Source organism: Azolla caroliniana, unplaced genomic scaffold, assembly GCF_043228905.1.
Source record: "Azolla caroliniana isolate FFs.n. ecotype wild unplaced genomic scaffold, voAzoCaro1.0.p SCAF_15, whole genome shotgun sequence".
Lineage (NCBI taxonomy): Eukaryota > Viridiplantae > Streptophyta > Polypodiopsida > Salviniales > Salviniaceae > Azolla > Azolla caroliniana.
This window is the reverse complement of record NW_028230450.1, coordinates 10,366,790-10,384,487: the sequence shown is the minus strand read 5'-3', so window position 1 is coordinate 10,384,487 and position 17,698 is coordinate 10,366,790.

Here is a 17,698-nt window from a genome sequence, read left to right as displayed (position 1 = left end):
CTGCCATTTGCACATTCAAAATATTATGCAAGATATCCCTTCCCTTAATAAACCCATATTGCATTGGATGAACCACAGACAACAATACCTTTTGAAGTCTATTTGCAATTACTTTGGCACAAATCTTATACAACCCACCCATTAATGATATCGGTCTCCAATGAGCAAAAGACATAGGAGATGCAACTTTTGGTATAAGCTTAACCAAGCCTATTTTCCATGAATCAAGCATTTTACTAGAACTCCACACTTCTTGGAATAACATTGTTAGAGGACCTTTGAGTGTTTGTACAAATGCTTTAAAAAACTCATTCATAATGCCATCACAACCCGGACTTTTATCAACTGAGAGATGTGACAATAGATATTCGACCTCCTCCTCTTGTATATCCTCCTCCAAGGCCAACATGACATGTTGCCCACCAATCGTTGTAACTGAGTTAAAGAACATTGATCTCGCTTGTGTTATGTCATCATTTAGATTACCTTCATGCCCAAAAAGATTCTTGAAATGCTTAACACACTCATCAATAATCACCTGTGGGTTTGTATTTAAAGTTCCATCAATCTCTATGCATACCACATTCATCCTAGCATGAGATGCATGCAACCCATGGAAAAACTTATGTGGATGACAATTGCGATCATGTACTTCATTTTTCATAGCCCATCACCAATGATTGTTGATAACTACAAACCTCTAATACTTGTAAAGCATGTGACAATGTCTCTTGAATAGCCAACAACACATCATCAAATGGACATTTCACTAACAATGCATTACATCTGTCTAGAAATTGTTGGATTAAACTCATCTTTTGTTTACGGATGGATGCTTGATGAATTCCATAATATCGTGTAAAGCGTTGAATATTAGAGAAACAAACATCCCATGATGAAAGACCATGAACATTGACTTGTCTAGTTAACTCTTCCACCAATTGTCCCATAGCATGTTTAAAGTTATTATGTCCAAGAAAAGATGAAGTAAACCGCAATGGTTGTTTCCCCAATAACAATCTAAAATAATCCATAGTTTGATGTGTGCAGTCCAACACAACCGGGAAGTGATCTGATAATCCAATCCCCCTATACACTTGCATAGTCATACACCTCTCGTTCAAGAGCATCCATGAGGCCATGCATCAAAGTAGATTGACCCACCTCTGAACACATGTTAAAATCACCTAACAAAAAACCTACTCTTCCATGGCATAAAACTTGATGTAAAGCTCTCCAAAGATTGATACGTTGCCCTGCAACATTTGGTGCATAAATACCTACCACCCAAATCTTATTCCCTTCGTAATTAACTTCAACCACCAAGAACCGACCATGAACATCTCTTTGAACCACTATTGGTTTCAAGTTGTCCCTTACAATAAGCATTATGCCCGAATACAACCCTCCAATGACTCTGGCATAAAACACATGATATTGCTTATACTGAAGAGAAGACCTAGACTTAGCATGCTCCTTATGTTCTACTGCACATAATACATCCCATTGACTAATAAAAACAGTTTTCCACATACTATATCGCTTAGACGAAGAACAAATTCCCCTTACATTCCATGTGACTATTTTCATGAATCACTAATTAGGATGTTTGTTGGCCTGTTCACGTTCCCGTTATGCCAATATCTTGGGTATATCCCCGAAGTAATCACTTAAAACTGCAAATGCATTTTGCACAGATGGTGGATGTCTATTGGTGGATATCATTGTACCCCGTGAACTATTTCTTTTCCAATTTTGATTTTCTAATGGTAAATTGATTTTACCATTCTTATCAAACCTAAGGTTGAAAGGTTTTGTCCCTTGACTAGATTGTTGATACGGTGAACCTTGCCACGGTTTTGACCTTCTTCTCAATTGATCATAATTAGGTGCATAAGACACCCCCATAGGATCTTTACAGGAATTACCCCTCTCTTGGCCATGATGTTCATGAACTTTCTCTTTTTGGTGCCTTCGATGATTGACCTTAGAGCCCATCATCATCTATTAAGTCTTGTCTTCTTTCTTCAATATATTTGTCTTTATGTTCCAAAATAGCGACACCTTTACCTTTGTCGACATTTGCTTCCTTAGTTTTCGGCACCTCATTGTCATTTGTGACATACTCTAGAATTAACACATCACCATGGGAAGTATTATTCATCTCTACTACCGGTGTTTGTGGACATTCTGCCATGAAATGGCCCAAACCACCACATCGGAAGCAATGACCGGCAAATGATCCCCAATACAGTTGGCAATGGAATGACCTCATCTCTTTAGTTTTTATGTTTAGCCACAAAGGTCTCTTTTTAGTTGTATTCCACAACATACATAACTTATATCTGTTATATGCTTTGGCATTTGGAGCTACTATTACCTTTCCCAATTGCTCCATTACACCTTGAATTATGGGCCACAAAAAAGAAAATTTACACTCTACTTCCACCCATATTGGACACCAAGGGACAATATAGAGTAAATTACTTGAAATTTCTTGAAATTCAGCTAGCGGCCACCAAGGGACAATATAGAGTAAATTACTATTATACATAAAAGAATGGCACACATGATAATATCTATCTCGTTGTTCTTCGGTTTGAAACACCACCTCAAAAAAACCTCGCGGACCTTTATACACATGTTCCACATTGTTTCCACCTACCATTGCATTTAACCATTGAACCACCCAATGTACCAAAGGAATTTTTCCCGTAAAGAAGAAAATAATGCCTCTCTCATGAAACATGGAAAACGCCTTTAAAATTTCCCTACGTGGCATCTCCACCTCTACGATCTCATCCTCTTCTATGTTGGCCACCATCTCTATATCATCTGGTAAAATCTCATGGAGAGCTTCATTGGCAACTACATGCATAACTTCCCAGTAATGATCATTCCTCTTCTCCTCACTTTCACCCATAACATGTGCATAAGATGGTTTTGATAACATATCTATATCCTCCCCATGCATATTATTAGTTCCAATATTTTGTTTCTTCACAATAACATCATCTTCTCCTTCTTCCCTTTGGCTTTGTATTTTTCTTGCATTTATACATGTATCCATCTCTTCCATAGATTCTACGTTCCAATTAGAACTAAAAGAAAAATAATAGGATGATAATTAACTTGGAATCAACAATATGACATCTGAATTGTTGGTAGAAGAAAAATGTTATAGCACTCTCCCAATTATGTTGATGTAGCCATGCCTCCTCCTCCTCCTCCTCTTCTTCTTACAAGGCATTTCTTCTCTCTCTCTCTCTCTCTCTCTGCATACAAAACACACACACACACACACACTCTCTCTCTCTCTCTCTCTCTCTCTCTCTCTCTATATATATATATATATATATATATATATATATATATATATATATAATCATGCTTTCTTCAATTTAGACACATTTATCTCTCTCTCTCTCTCTCTCTCTCTATATATATATATATATATATATATATAATGCTTTCTTCAATTCAGGCACCTTTATCTCTCTCTCTCTCTCTCTCTCTCTCTCTCTCTCTCTCTCTCTCTCTCTCTCGTCTCTCCAACTTATGCCGAGATAAAAAGGGCGAAATACTAAGGCATACATACTACGGCCCCCTCCAAACTATGTATTAGATAACCCCCGAATATAAAGAGACTAGGTAGGTATATCTTAGAGCTAAAACAACATAAGGAGGAAAAAAACTACAAATGTTAACCATACTCATTTTAATATTTTCACCAATAGGTAACTAATATAATTTTTTAAGAACAAGGGGAGACGATGAATGTGGACACACCTACTCCACTCGGGCTCTCTCTTGATGAAGCAGAAATGCAAAGAACAACCAAACGCCCTCGAATGTCGGGCTTCAAAGCAACTCGACGTGGAGTAGTAACAATTAAGAAGATAAGGGAACGTGAGCTACGCCACCTAGCAGTTATGGTTGTGGTATCTTTTACATTGGGACCACGGGCCACCTCCACATCGAAACCCTTTGACCTCTCACTTCTTTTCGAGAGACTTGGATGGAAATGAAACTAGGTCTAGTATAAAGCCATTTCCTTATAGAACATGTTTTTTTTGCTAAAACTCTTTAGCTTAAGTTCTATTTCTATTTTTATTTTTTACTTTCGATGACTGCGTAAATACCCCATTTTTATTGTAAACCAATTGCCTCATGGGCCAATTTTGGTCTTAGAAGACGTTAATCTCTCTCTCTCTCTCTTTCTCTCTCTCTCTTTCTCTCTCTCTCTCTCTCTCTCTCTCTCTCTATATATATATATATATATATATACATATGTATTATGCACATTGCATACACATACATCTCGATTCTTGCGACGTGTGTATTTGCATCTAAATCATAAATGGGCCAAGTGAGGGAATCATGACCACGGACAATGCAGGTCACCGAGTTGAGGTTGTGTGCGATCTACACCGCCAATTTGGATAAAACAAAATGCACAAATGAAAAAGTTGTTTGTAGCCGCCCAACTCACACCTTTAGTCACCCAACTACTTGTAAGTTGCCTAAATATCACCAGCTCGGTCACCCAACCAAAATTGGTCGCCCAACTATCACCAACTCGGTCGGCCAACCAAATATGGTCGCCTAACCAAGTGTAATCGCCCACTTATTGCAAGCTCGGTCGTCCAACCAATTGTGGTCACCTAACCAAGCCATATAAAACCCTGAAACCTATCATTTTGTCACATTTTTTAAACAAGACTTTCAGGGTTTTGTTGAGGGAAAACCAAAATAAGCTAGCCAACCGTCGACATCCATTCAGAACACCATCTTCATCGCCACCTAGTTACTTCACAGGTTGGTATTTTATTTGTTTCCACTTTTTTTGTAGATTTTTCATACTGGAAATCATATATTTTATGAAAATGGTTCTGAAACAGGACAAATGCTTTTAATGATATAGAGAATTTTTACTGTCTCGAACCTACTTTAGAACACTATGCTTACATGCTATGTTTTTTAATGATATGGAGAATGTTTAGGTTTCAGCCATGTAGGGCATTTCGAAAAACCAATGGTGGTTATTGAGAAGGTGTCACCATCTAATTGTCTTCATTTATGGTTGGATCTTTTAGGTGTTTGCCAGAAATGGTTAAATGTAGAGCTTGGGAGGTGGGCTTTTGAGTAGTTAGTAAAGTTGGATGAAAAGTGTGTAACTGCATATATCTACATGGGAAACATAAACACCTTCATCTTTTATTGGAACATTTTTTCTATTACCTAAAGTCCTATTGTATTGGAAGAGTTATGATTATTGCTTTTGCTTGATTGTATAGATGGCTGCTAGGTCCAAGCACAAAGAGTGGTTTGATTGCGATAGGGTTGACATAGATCCAAGTGAAGGGAGATATGTGACGAATAATTTTTTATTGCTAGTGGTCATGAAAAGTGATGCATGTACACTAATCAATGCTTTGGTTCTAGGGTTTTCATGAGAAGACAAAGCAGAAGTTGTACATCGGACAATTCTAAGGGTGGGGAGAGGTTGGACCAACCAATGGTGGTTTCTCATCCTCAGTTTGACCCCATACAGGGGATGCAACATTCAAGGAAGATGGTCCTCCAAATGGTATGTGGATGTAGTTCATTGTATTCCACCTATAATTTGGTAAATGTGGCCCAACAAATCGAATGTATTCTCGCAACATGTATTCACAAGGGAACAAGTGTGGTGGTTGAGTCTTGTCGGTGTTGTGAAGATCCATCACTACGTGTAGATCGTGAGGTGGAACCGCTAAGGTTCTGGACCAGAAGGATTCGAAGTTTGTACTAGCTTTAGCGAGAAATTATTTAAGATAGATTGAAAGAGAGAGAGATTGAGATAAGATAGAACGCTTGACTTTAGATTGAGAGACAAGATTAATACATCCCAAAAATGGGATAACGAATTTTCTTCCCCTTCATTTCTTGATTAATACCTAGCCCGTTGTCCCTCTCCATCCACTCTTTTATAGATGCCCCCATCCACATGATGCTTGTGAGGGTGCAAGACATGCATGAGATGCATGTTTGCCATTTGGCGCTCATGTATTACATGTGTTACATGATAACCATGTCACTCATTCAAGCTTTCATGTATAAGAATTTACATGTTAAAAGCTTTTGAAGATATGACTCGACTTAGTGGTAAGCCTATTGACTTTCAACTTGGAGGTGCAAGGTTCAAGCCTTGCTCACATCCCTTTTAAAACACAAAATACTACTAGGCTTTTAGTCTTGTATTTACAACGAAAATCTTCAAAACACCATGCACCGCGATCAACCGACCGATCCATCTGTCCCAACCAGTTCAATCTGATCCCGATCCATTCTTGTCCGTCACCACCTCGCCGGCGGATCCTATGATTTTAGCCCTGCTTATATACTCATAAACACAAAGTAATTGATTCTATGATCCACTCATAAACACAAAATAATAGATTTTGGCCTTGCTTATATACTCTGGGATCCTTATTTATCCTGTCTATGTGGGATATTTCATAGTTTTTTTTTTTCTCTACTTCTTCGCAAAATTCATACCCACATAACTTAAGTGTATTTAAAAGCTCTTGACGACCTCCATCTTTTTGTACCAAGATATTAAACTAGTATAAAATAGTATCTTCACTATTATTGTTTTATGTTGTGTGTGAAGAACCACACTCGATTTTGTACATTCCATTCAATTTTCATACTGTTGGCGAAAATCTTTACGATATCCACCCCCACCAAACTACACATCCTCCGATACGTGCCAAGAAGAGAGAGTGCGAGATTTCGGCTACGGTGATCAATCAGATTCATTCACGTTCTCGTGTACATAACTCAAGTTTGTAGGTTCCGTCCTACTATCTTCATCGTCAAGGTGATCGAGGTCAGGATCCTCGTCTTGTCTTTTCTTGAAAATCTTTACTCTTTTTCCCGTAATGGGTATGGCCAACCTTGATCAATCTAGCTCCGCAAGCTGGTATGTGGCATTGTCGTTGGGACTTATCACTACATACGGTCTGAACCATCTTCTTGCAAACTTCCTTGTTGTACTGTGTTGATTGTCAAGGCTGTTGTTGTAGACCAATATCCAATCTCCTTCTTTGATCTTCTTGGGACGTAGTCGATGCGTCTTGTCGAACCAAATTTTGTTCTTCACTCGGGTTGCCTCCATCATCTTTCACACTTTTTCTAGATCTTCAGGTCTCCTTTCAAGTTGCCTTATCCGTGCCGCTAATAATTCTTCTCGGCTCATCTCGTTCTCCCATGGTATCGCTACCCATGAGGCGATCGTCCTCTCAATGGGGATTATCGGCTTTTGTCCATACATAAGCTCCATTGGCATATACCCTGTCATTGAACTATGTGTAGTTCTGTCGGCCCACAACGCATAGGGCAATAGTCGTGGCCAATTCCCAACTCGACCATTGCATGCTCGTAGTATGACTTTGATGATTAGTCCATGCCCTCGCTCGATCTTCCCATTCGCTTCTGGATTGTAGGCAGTCGTGAGGGAGAGGTTCATGCCTAGTCGTTCGAAGAGATCCATTGCTTCGTGTGCATCCAACTCCCCTCGATCGGCCACTATCTTTCCTACACATCCATATCGGCAGACAACCTCTTCGAGTAGAAATTTACAAATTGCTGACGTCGACTTATTTGTCAAGGCCCATTCTTCTACTTGATTTGTCAAGTCTTCTCTTGCTAGAGCTAAGTACTTCATTTGTCCCACTCCCATTGGCATCGAGACCAGATCCACCATCCATTTGAAGTGTATAGTAAGCGGGGTATGTCGGTCGTCGCTCATCACGATGACGTATATTCGAGTGTACTTGGCAAGTTTTGCATGTGGACAAGAAATGGAGTACATCTTTGTACATGCTTGGCCACCAGTACTTCTCCTTCAACTTTTCGAATGACGCCCATGTTCGTCTATGACCTGCCCAAGGACTCTCGTGGAATTCAGTCATCAGCGTCACTTGCCCTTCTTTCTTTACCACCACTCGACGTGGCATTCTTGTCCTTCTTTTTGGGTGTCGCCAAAGGAATCCTCCCCTCAAGAAGTATTGGTAAGCTTTCTTCCGGATTCGTAGAGCCTCCTCCTTCGTCAATGAAGCATCCGTTGTCATTGTTCTTAAGAATCTGCCGATTAGTAACCACTCTCCTTCGTACTCGTCCTCGTTGAAGGCGTGGAGGGTTAGCGTGCCCTTGTCTTCCGTCGATAGTCGAGCCATCTTGAAGAAGTTGAGGGTGATGTCTTCATCTTCCGAAACCATGTCACCTTCATTCTCAAATCTTGCCCTCGACAACATGTCAGCCATGGTGTTCTTCTTCCTTGCAATGTGGTGGATCTTTGGGCTTAAAGACTTGATATAGGCAATCCACCTTAGCATAGCTAGATCTGGGGTTGCATATCCTGAGATCATCCCGAGGATTGGGAGACAATCTGTCTCAATTATCACTTCCGACCCGATCAGGTAGTCTTTGTCCGTCTTCATTGGCGACACAATACCCCAAAGTTTCCGCTTGACTTGGGCGTATCCTCTTTGTCGTTCGCTAAGAACCTTTGCTCCAAATCGGATGGCATACCACACATTATCTTCTCCTTCTTGGTTGATGACCCACCCGATTCCGGTTGGGCTCGTATCTACAGTCACATAAATTGGCTTCCCTTCGGTATAGTCGACCTTTCTTAGTGCTGGAGCTTCAAGAAGTAGTTTCTTCAATCTTCGCATCGCGTTTGTGTGCTCGTCTCACCATTCAAACTTCATTCTTTTCTTTAGCAATCCATATAAAGGCTCGACGACATGAGCGTAGTGTGGAATCTAGATATGATAAAATGTGCATGCTCCATGGAACCTTCGAACCTCCGTTTGGTTTACGCATTCTTCTTTCATATCTTGGATCGCGTTCACCTTGGATGGCGAAGGCTTCTGGTCGTATGCTCCGCACAAGTGACCTGCCACCAAGATCTTTGGTTTCCCAAATGCGGATTTTTCTCCCGAAAATGTCAAATTCGCATCTTCGGGCCTTTGGAGCACCTTCTCACAATCTTTCATATGATCCACGATGAACTTTCTACACCCTTCCTTATCTTTTGATTCATCTTTCTCCTCATCCAAGCATCCTTTTATCGGAATATCATCCAAGAATGGCATCGTGATGTCCGGGATGCAATCCTTCAAGACCTTGTTCATGGCATTCACCATATGAGCCACCAAGTTTGTTGCACCTTGAGGCAAGGTACACATCCACACGAGCCCGATCGGAGTCCTCATGGTTGTAATGTCATGACTGTCGATCACCAACTGGAATTGGTCATATCCAAAGTAGAGATCACCAATGGAGTAGATGGATCGGCCCGCAAACGCTTCGGCAAATTCATCCACACTCGGACCGATTCCAGCATTCCAAATTGTCACCTTGTTTACGGGTTGAAGATCTTGGATGAATCGCAATGATCCATTCTTCTTCGGCACTGTGAACCACCTATTAGAATAAGGAGCATTCGATGGTTCTAGAATTCCCATATTCACCTTCTCCTTTAAGAGCTCGATCAACTTCGGTAGGTGTGCTCTAGGAACCGGTATCAGTTTCAAATTCCAAGGCACATGCGGCACCATGAAGATCACCATCGGCTCTATCATCCTTGGATCAGCACATCCGATTTCTTGTGGGAAAAATGTGAAAGCCTTCCCATGTCACGAAACATTCGATCCTCTTCAGGGAGGAGGAAATCCTCCCTTCCAACTCATAGCTTTCCTTTCATCTCTTCGGTGAAGACATGACCTATTGCCTTTGGATCTCTTAAGCTTCGATCGTTAGCGACTTGCTTCATCTTTTGCCAGCTATCTTCCGGTAGCAGAACCGCAACTGGCTTGATCTTCCTATCCACCGTTTTATATTTTATGTTGATGTTAGCTTCCTTCATCAAGATACTTCGATAATATTCATTGATGATAGCGTACATGTTGATGGAGTTAACCAAAATCACGTGTCGATCGTGAAGATTGCTCAAGTCCACGACATCCTCGATTTCGCCGATGGTGTCATTAAATGAGGCTTCTTCCATAATATGAGGCACGAACTCTTCTTCTTCTATTATGTTTTCTTCTTTCAGCATCTTCTCGAAGACTTGTATCTGACGTTTGTCCTTCTTGTCGGGTAGTACTAGTTTACATGTGCCACTAGGTGTGACACATGTTGCATCTCCTCGCAATCCACACGCTCTACCTTCTTGTGGGGACTTGTGATCGTTCAGACTATTTGTGCTCCATGCTTCAATAGTCCACTCTAAAAATTCGAAGATTCGCCTCCAAGGCTATCTCGATTTCTTTCATGATTAGCCTGCACCGTTAGGAATTGAACAGATCTTTGGTTGTCAAGACTCTTGATCCATGCGAAGGCTGCTCCATTATCGAACACCGTTGTCGTGCCTTTCGGCTCCGGATCGTTGCGTGAGTCGGGTGGGAACCACTGGGGTTTTGGACTAGGAGAAAGAAGAATATGAGATGAGGCTAGTAATGAATAGATTATTAGAAAGAGAGATAGAAATTTCGTGAATCCCACGAGTGTATTGTATTCGATTAATCAATATTTAGATAAAAATATGTATTTAGATTGAAAGAAAGATATAAGAAACTTGTGAATCCCACAAGTATAGATTATATTATTTTCGTGAATCCCACGATTATATTAATCGGTTGGTGTTTTCGGAAATATATCCAATTTCCAAATATTTCACACACCTATTACATTGTGCTCCCCATCCTTATGTAGTGATGGGAGAGACTAAGCATAACTACATGCTTTTTTAATCCTTGCTTGTACGAAATACACTACGACACCGTGACTTTAACATTCAGACAAACTCCATACCAGTCTTCTGTCGCCTTTGTTGCCGCTCGAATCTTCCATCCATGGTTTGTATTAATTGGCCATCTTCCTTTTTTGTAGAACTCGGTTGACATGAGGTTGATTTTCGAGCCATGGTCAATCAAGGCTACCACGATCTCATTCCTCTCCCCAATCTTCACCAACGTCTCCATTGTTGCTTGTGCCCAATGAGGTCGAGTATAGTGGTGTCCACCATATCCTCATCGACTTCGTCTCTTGCCATCGTTATGGCATTCGCTTTTGCTTTTAGTGGCTTCTCTTCTTCCTCATACGATTGTTGCCTCTTTCTCTTTACAAGGTCCATGATCGTGTCATGGAACTCCTTCGTAATGCCGAGTAATTCCCTCAAGGACAAAGTCATGTGGCTATCAAGAACGCGTTCCTCGAGAATCTTCTTCAAGTCTGTTGTCTACTCTATGTCCGACCTTAGCTTATAGGTAAGTATAGTTCTTGTCTTCCGAGCAAGGTCTTCAACACCAACCTTCACGGGCTGAACCGTTTCTTCAACTCGTTTGCTTGACTCCCCTTTTCGGCTTGATTCTTGTTCCTCCGTTTGTAAAGCTCGACTCGTTTCCGCATCTTCCTTCTTTTTTGCGTTCCTTGTTTCATGTCTTTTTGATGGGCCTTGCTCTTCTATTCTTTTTCTCTTTTCTTCGATGAACACCTCCTAGTTTCGTACATCACTTCCGCGAGTATGTTGTTTTCATCCACCGGATCCAACCATCCGATTATACTTTGTACACTTCGATCCGCAAGCTCTACCTCACTCGAAGTGACTTTCCCCTTCTTCTCATACTCGAGAATGGTAGACCAAAACTTTGCTCCCACTTTCACAACTTCAGTTTGGTCTTTCCCGGCTCTTATTTTGGCCAACGTAGCATACTGCATCGCATCCACATGAGTCGCCTCGGCATCCTCCATAGCTTTCTTTATTCCCCATCTTCCGAAATTCACTCATAGGGGTCTTCTAGTCTCAGTCGAGTAGATCATGTTGCCATCCATGTATACGATATTTTGTCGAATGGCATCTCGAAGGCTCGCGCAATCCCTTCTCATGTGGTCCATGCTATCGCACCACCCGCATCTAAAGGGTTCTTTTCCTTTGGGGCCCCGACGATTCATGTTCGCTAGCGTGACCGTCTCGAACTTCTTCGCCAGTTATTCGATGATGTCATCATCAATCTTCTTTTCTTCGGGGTTACTTTGTTTGGGTGGCTCAACTACTTTCGGTTGTCTTGTTTTCTCCACGGCAGTCGATCCCGCCAAGTTGGTGTCATCAACCCACTGACGACGCTTGTCGAACCTATTGCACGCCCGCTTCACCGCAATCCAGTCTGCCACAAGCCTCTTTGCTTGGGTATCATCTTCAAGAAGAGTCCCCAATTCTCGTCTATCCTTCACATCCAAAGCTTTCAGGAAGTACAAAGTCTTGTCCTCCTCAAGTAGCACTTGGTCCATGGCGGGGAGACGACTATACATCTGGTCGAACTCATCGTAAAACCTCGAGGCACTCATCTTCTTATTTTTCTTCTCTATCTACTTCACCAAGGCATGTTGAGTCTTCCTCGACAAATCTTCCATTGTCATGGAGAAAACCATCCCTAGGCGGAATCGGAGAATAATGTGCGCGAACTGGCCCTTATACGTGGGCACAAGTTTTGTTGTAATGTATATATTTAGGTACAAGTCGGTTGATGTGAATATCCTAGGTAGCATGCATTTGTTAGGTACAAAATCGAGGTGTATCTCTGTTTGAAAGGACAGAGAATAAAGATGATGTAACAGGTTGTAACGGCTTCCCTCCTTGGGCTATAAAAGAGAGGGAGAGGAATCGTAATGGGGATCGCTTCTTTTATTCGAGGACGAAGTGCTGTCGGATTGAGACCAAGCCCTTCTCCTCCGTCTTTCTCTACATTTGCTCTGTGCAGGTTTTCGAGAGGCCGACTGTGCACGCGGAACGCCCGAGCGCTTCCGGCAGAGTCTCCATCTCGCTCTTCTGTGTGCGTGTGCGTAGGCGTAGGAGATTGTCACTCACCGGCCTGCCAGTTGTAACCCCCTTTTCATCAGAATATATATATACATATACGCATTCCTCTCGTTTCCGTTGTTTCATTCGGTTGCGGTTTCTGTGTATTTGTGTGTGTGTGTGCGGAAGCACGGTCGTTGTCTGTCTTGCTCCTACTCCTGATCGGTTATTCCTCGGTTCAAGACCCCCGTGGTCCCGCCTCGTTCTGCACGCACGCGCGTAACAACGCGACACCGTCACGAACTCCGCTAATATCGCTTTCTTGAACCCGGACCATGTTGTCTTCCCTTCTTGAAGCTCGATGACGCGCCTTTGGACGTTGTTGGCGACCACTCTCTTGAAACTTGTAATTTGACGTGCTTCGGACTCGTCCCTTTGATTCATCTCCCTTTTGTATGCATCGAGGAACTTCGTAGTTTTCCTTCCATCAAATTGATCCTCGAGCTCTACGACACGGTCGACGGCCTTTCCACGCTCGGATCGTTGTCTCGAGATCTCATCAGTTGTTCAACGATTAACATCATCCTTTCGAACTCTCCCGCTTGATTGCTTGAGGATGCCATCTCCAAGTAGCGGTCGATCCTCGACTTGATCCTTCCTACCGCCTCTTTCACGTCGGGTTCACCACATAATTATGTCATGAAGATCCGTCACTACGTGCGGATCGTGAGGTGGAACCGCCGGGGTTCTAGACCGGAAGGATTCGAAGTTTGTACTAGCTTTAGCGAGAAATTATTTAAGATAGATTGAAAGAGAGAGAGATTGAGATAAGATAGAACGCTTGACTTTAGATTGAGAGACAAGATTAATACATCCCAAAAATGGGATAACGAATTTTCTTCTCCTTCTTTTCTTGATTAATACCTAGCCCGTTTTTCCTCTCCATCCACTCTTTTATAGATGTCCCCATGCACATGATGCTTGTGAGGGTGCAAGACATGCATGAGATGCATGTTTGCCATTTGGCGCTCATGTATTACATGTGTTACATGATAACCATGTCACTCATTCAAGCTCTCATGTATGAGAATTTACATGTAAAATAATCAAAGTAAAGCTTTTGAAGATATGACTTAGTTTAGTGGTAAGCATATTGACTTTCAAATTGGAGGTGCAAGGTTCAAGCCTTGCTCACATCCCTTTTAAAACACAAAATACTATTAGGCTTTTGGTCTTGTATCTACACTGAAAATCTTCAAAACATCATGCACCGTGATCAACCGACTAATCTGTCTGTCCTGACCAGTTCAATCCGATCCTGTCCATCGCCGCCTCGCCGGATCTGTCAGGTTTTGGTCGGACAAAACCTTTACAAGTAGTTAGGCCACACCCATTCATACGGTTAGTTTAGCTCAAGTCACCTTGAACAGTCTATGATCCACTAATAGACACAAAATAATAGATTTTGGCCCTGTTTATATACTCTGGGATCCTTATTTATGCTGTCTATGTGGGATATCTCGTAGTTTTTTTTTAATTTTCTCTTCTTCTTCACAAACTTCATACACACATAACTTGCCACTTAGTTGTCCGTTTCTTATGTGGTAAAGTGTATTCGAAAGCTCTTGAAGACTTCAATCTTTTTATACAAAGATATTAAACTAGTATAAAATAGTATCTTCACCATTATTGTTTTCTGTTGTGTGTGAAGAACCACATTTGATTTTGTACATTACATTCAATTTTCACACCGTTGGCAAAAATCTTTACGACACTAGCGCGAGCAAAGATAGTATCGAAAGAAATCCGACATAGAGGCACACTTACGAAAAACACATGGCATTGACATAGTGCTGCCACGAGGGATGAGGATAGAGGAGGGTACTCCGGGGGTGTGCTTCAACAACTATGAACGCCAAAGGTCACAAAAGTGTTTCATGGACTCTGAAAATAAAGTTCCACAGAAATCGACAATTACATGTATCGGGAAGTTAAAGATTAAGTCCATGCACATGTTGGTAGATGAGTTTATTTTTGGGTGGACATCCCCAAATTTTGTAAATATGATTGGATTGGAATGTCAATATAGGATTTTATAGACCTTGGCTCTTATATGTATTTGGTTCTAGGGCATAGAGAAGTGGTTCAGACACAAAGACATGGATCGCCTTTAGGGGAATATCACAGGGTGGGTGTTGGGCTAAAAGTCCCACTCCACCTATTTTCTATCCTAGTGTGAACATGTCCTCACAATTAGGGCTAAGTTACCCTAACTATATATGTGTGAGACTAAGTATTGTAATACAGTTTGGTGGGTTAATATGTTAGGATTCTGTCCCTCCTAATGGGAGAAGTCAGCAAACGATTGGGAGAATATTGGATGAATGATCCCCCGGGGGCTCCACTATATATAAAGAGGTTGTATCACGTGCATTCATGCCATCTTTTATAAACCTCTTATAGGTATGTTTTTACTATTTTAGATACCCTTCTATAAAAAAACGATTAATAAAAATACCCCTTAGTGCTAATATATATTTTGACAACAACTCATTTTAAATGCCCTTACATAGAAGGCATACATATTTTTATACATGTGTGTATGTATGTATGTATTGTATTGCATATGTTTTATATGTTTAATGCATGGGTTGTGTGTGTGAGTGTGTACATACTTTTTCACACATTTATTTTAGAGACATTTTGCTTCTTTATTGAGGATGTCATCTATACTTTCCCCAGTAGTAATATGTGAACTTAAGGATTGTAACATTCCTTCTGCATATCATTTTGTTCATAATCAAACAAATAAAACATTTGGACAAATGTACAATCCCATTTTTCTCTTAAAAAATACTTGAATGCATGCATGCATGTGTGTGTGTGTGTGTGTACATACATTTTCACACATTTATTTTAGAGACATTTTGTGTCTTTATTGAGGATGTGATCTATACTTGCCCCAGTAGTAATATGTGAACTTAAGGATTGTAACATTCCTTCTGCATATCACTTTGTTCATAATCAAACAAATAAAACATTTGGATAGATGTACAATCCCTTTTTTCTTTTAAAAAATACTTGGATAAAAAATCAAGCTCTTCTTTGCTTAGAAATGTTAGTTTGTAAGGGCACATAACTAGGCTTCACATCTAAGTGTCTTCCAAAATCGCTTACATATGGTTCGATCTAGCATCTCAAACCTGAGTATCAATGCCCTATACTTTCTAGCTTTGGGCATCGATACATTCAGTTTTCCAACATCCATTGATGGAGGACTACAAAATAGAAGATTGGAGTTATTCATGTTATTGTATGCGTAGACTTGTGAAATTTTAAATATGCAAAAAATGTCTTACAAAAGCAATTAAAAGAGTCTAACAATACCTGTCATAAATGCCAATGTGGTTTTAAGGAGTACGGCAAAATGCCATGTTTTGCATGCCTAATGGAATCGCTCTTGTGAACAAGGATTTTGTGCTTAAAATTGGAGGCAGATCCACACTATGGAAACCCATCTATAAAATCCAATAAAAGGAACCTTGCTCAACAGCAGAAACTGAAAGATAATAAAGCTAATAGAAATGAAACTTACAAACTAAAATTCAAACCTAGGCATCATTCCACATCCATATATCTAACAAAGAAATGAGTTTCAAACTAAGAATGATGGGGAATCTGAGTACACAATACTGAAAAACACTTTTAAAATCCCAAGAACAAATACTGAAGGTTAACATTTCATTGGAAAATTCCTAATTTATCCTTGGAAAAATTTTATTTGAGGGAAAGTCCTTTTTGAAACTTTCAAACCACACTCTCTCTATTGTTTGGATTTCCTATTGATGTAGTAGAGGTGGCACTTCTTAAACAAATGTGTTCATATACAATACATTTGTATTTCTTACACCAAATCTACCTTCTCTTTGTGCTTGGATAAGCTTTTCCCACACCTTTTGTATTGCAAGCGGCTATGACAAGTCCTCTTTATTGTTGCTTTTGGGAAAGTTCAAGTCAATAGTCACATTACTATACGATGAAAGGCCAGGTGCAAATAGTGCATGATGAAATGGCACTCCTAATGATAAAAGATTTAGTGTCAACATTGAATAGACCAAACTAGCTCTAAATTAAGATTCCATTGAAACATGGAAATTGACTTACTAGCATTAGTACAAAACTTAAGAAGAGGACAAAGCAACAACTTAGGATCCCATTGTGGCATACCATTCATTAGAAGAATCTAAACAAAAGAAATAACACAATTAATTAATCCATTAGGTATTTGAAACCAAAAAGTAAAATTAATGCAATGTCTAAATTTACAGGCAATCAACGAACTTGGTCAAAAGAGAAATGGACCTGGTTAAAGTCAAGATTGGTATGTAGTTCTCTTGAATTTGTCTTTTTTCTTTTTCCAAAAAAAAACTCTTTCCATTAGTTATACAATTTTACAAATGAGACGATTATGTACAAATCCCTCAAGGGACGCGATAGTTCCATCTTATGTGGATGCCCACTAACTCAAGAAAGGGAGAGGAAGACCATTGTTGGATGAAGGCTATTCGTTGTCTTTCAACTCCCTCGGAGCCGCCCTTAAGGCCATTATATTGGCTCTTCAAAGTGGCTACAATTTCGCTCCATATCTCTTGCAGTAACCTTGTTGGATGTGCGGTTTGGTTGGAGAAGACTCGCCTACATCATTGTTTTCATAGAATCCAAAGGGTTATTGGGCTGACCAATTCCAACACCTCTTGAGATTTGTCATTAAGAGGAGTGGAGTGGACATTGCCGCTGGAGGAGAAAAGGACCTCTGATGCTTGTATCTGCCAATTGCGGCTTGCCATG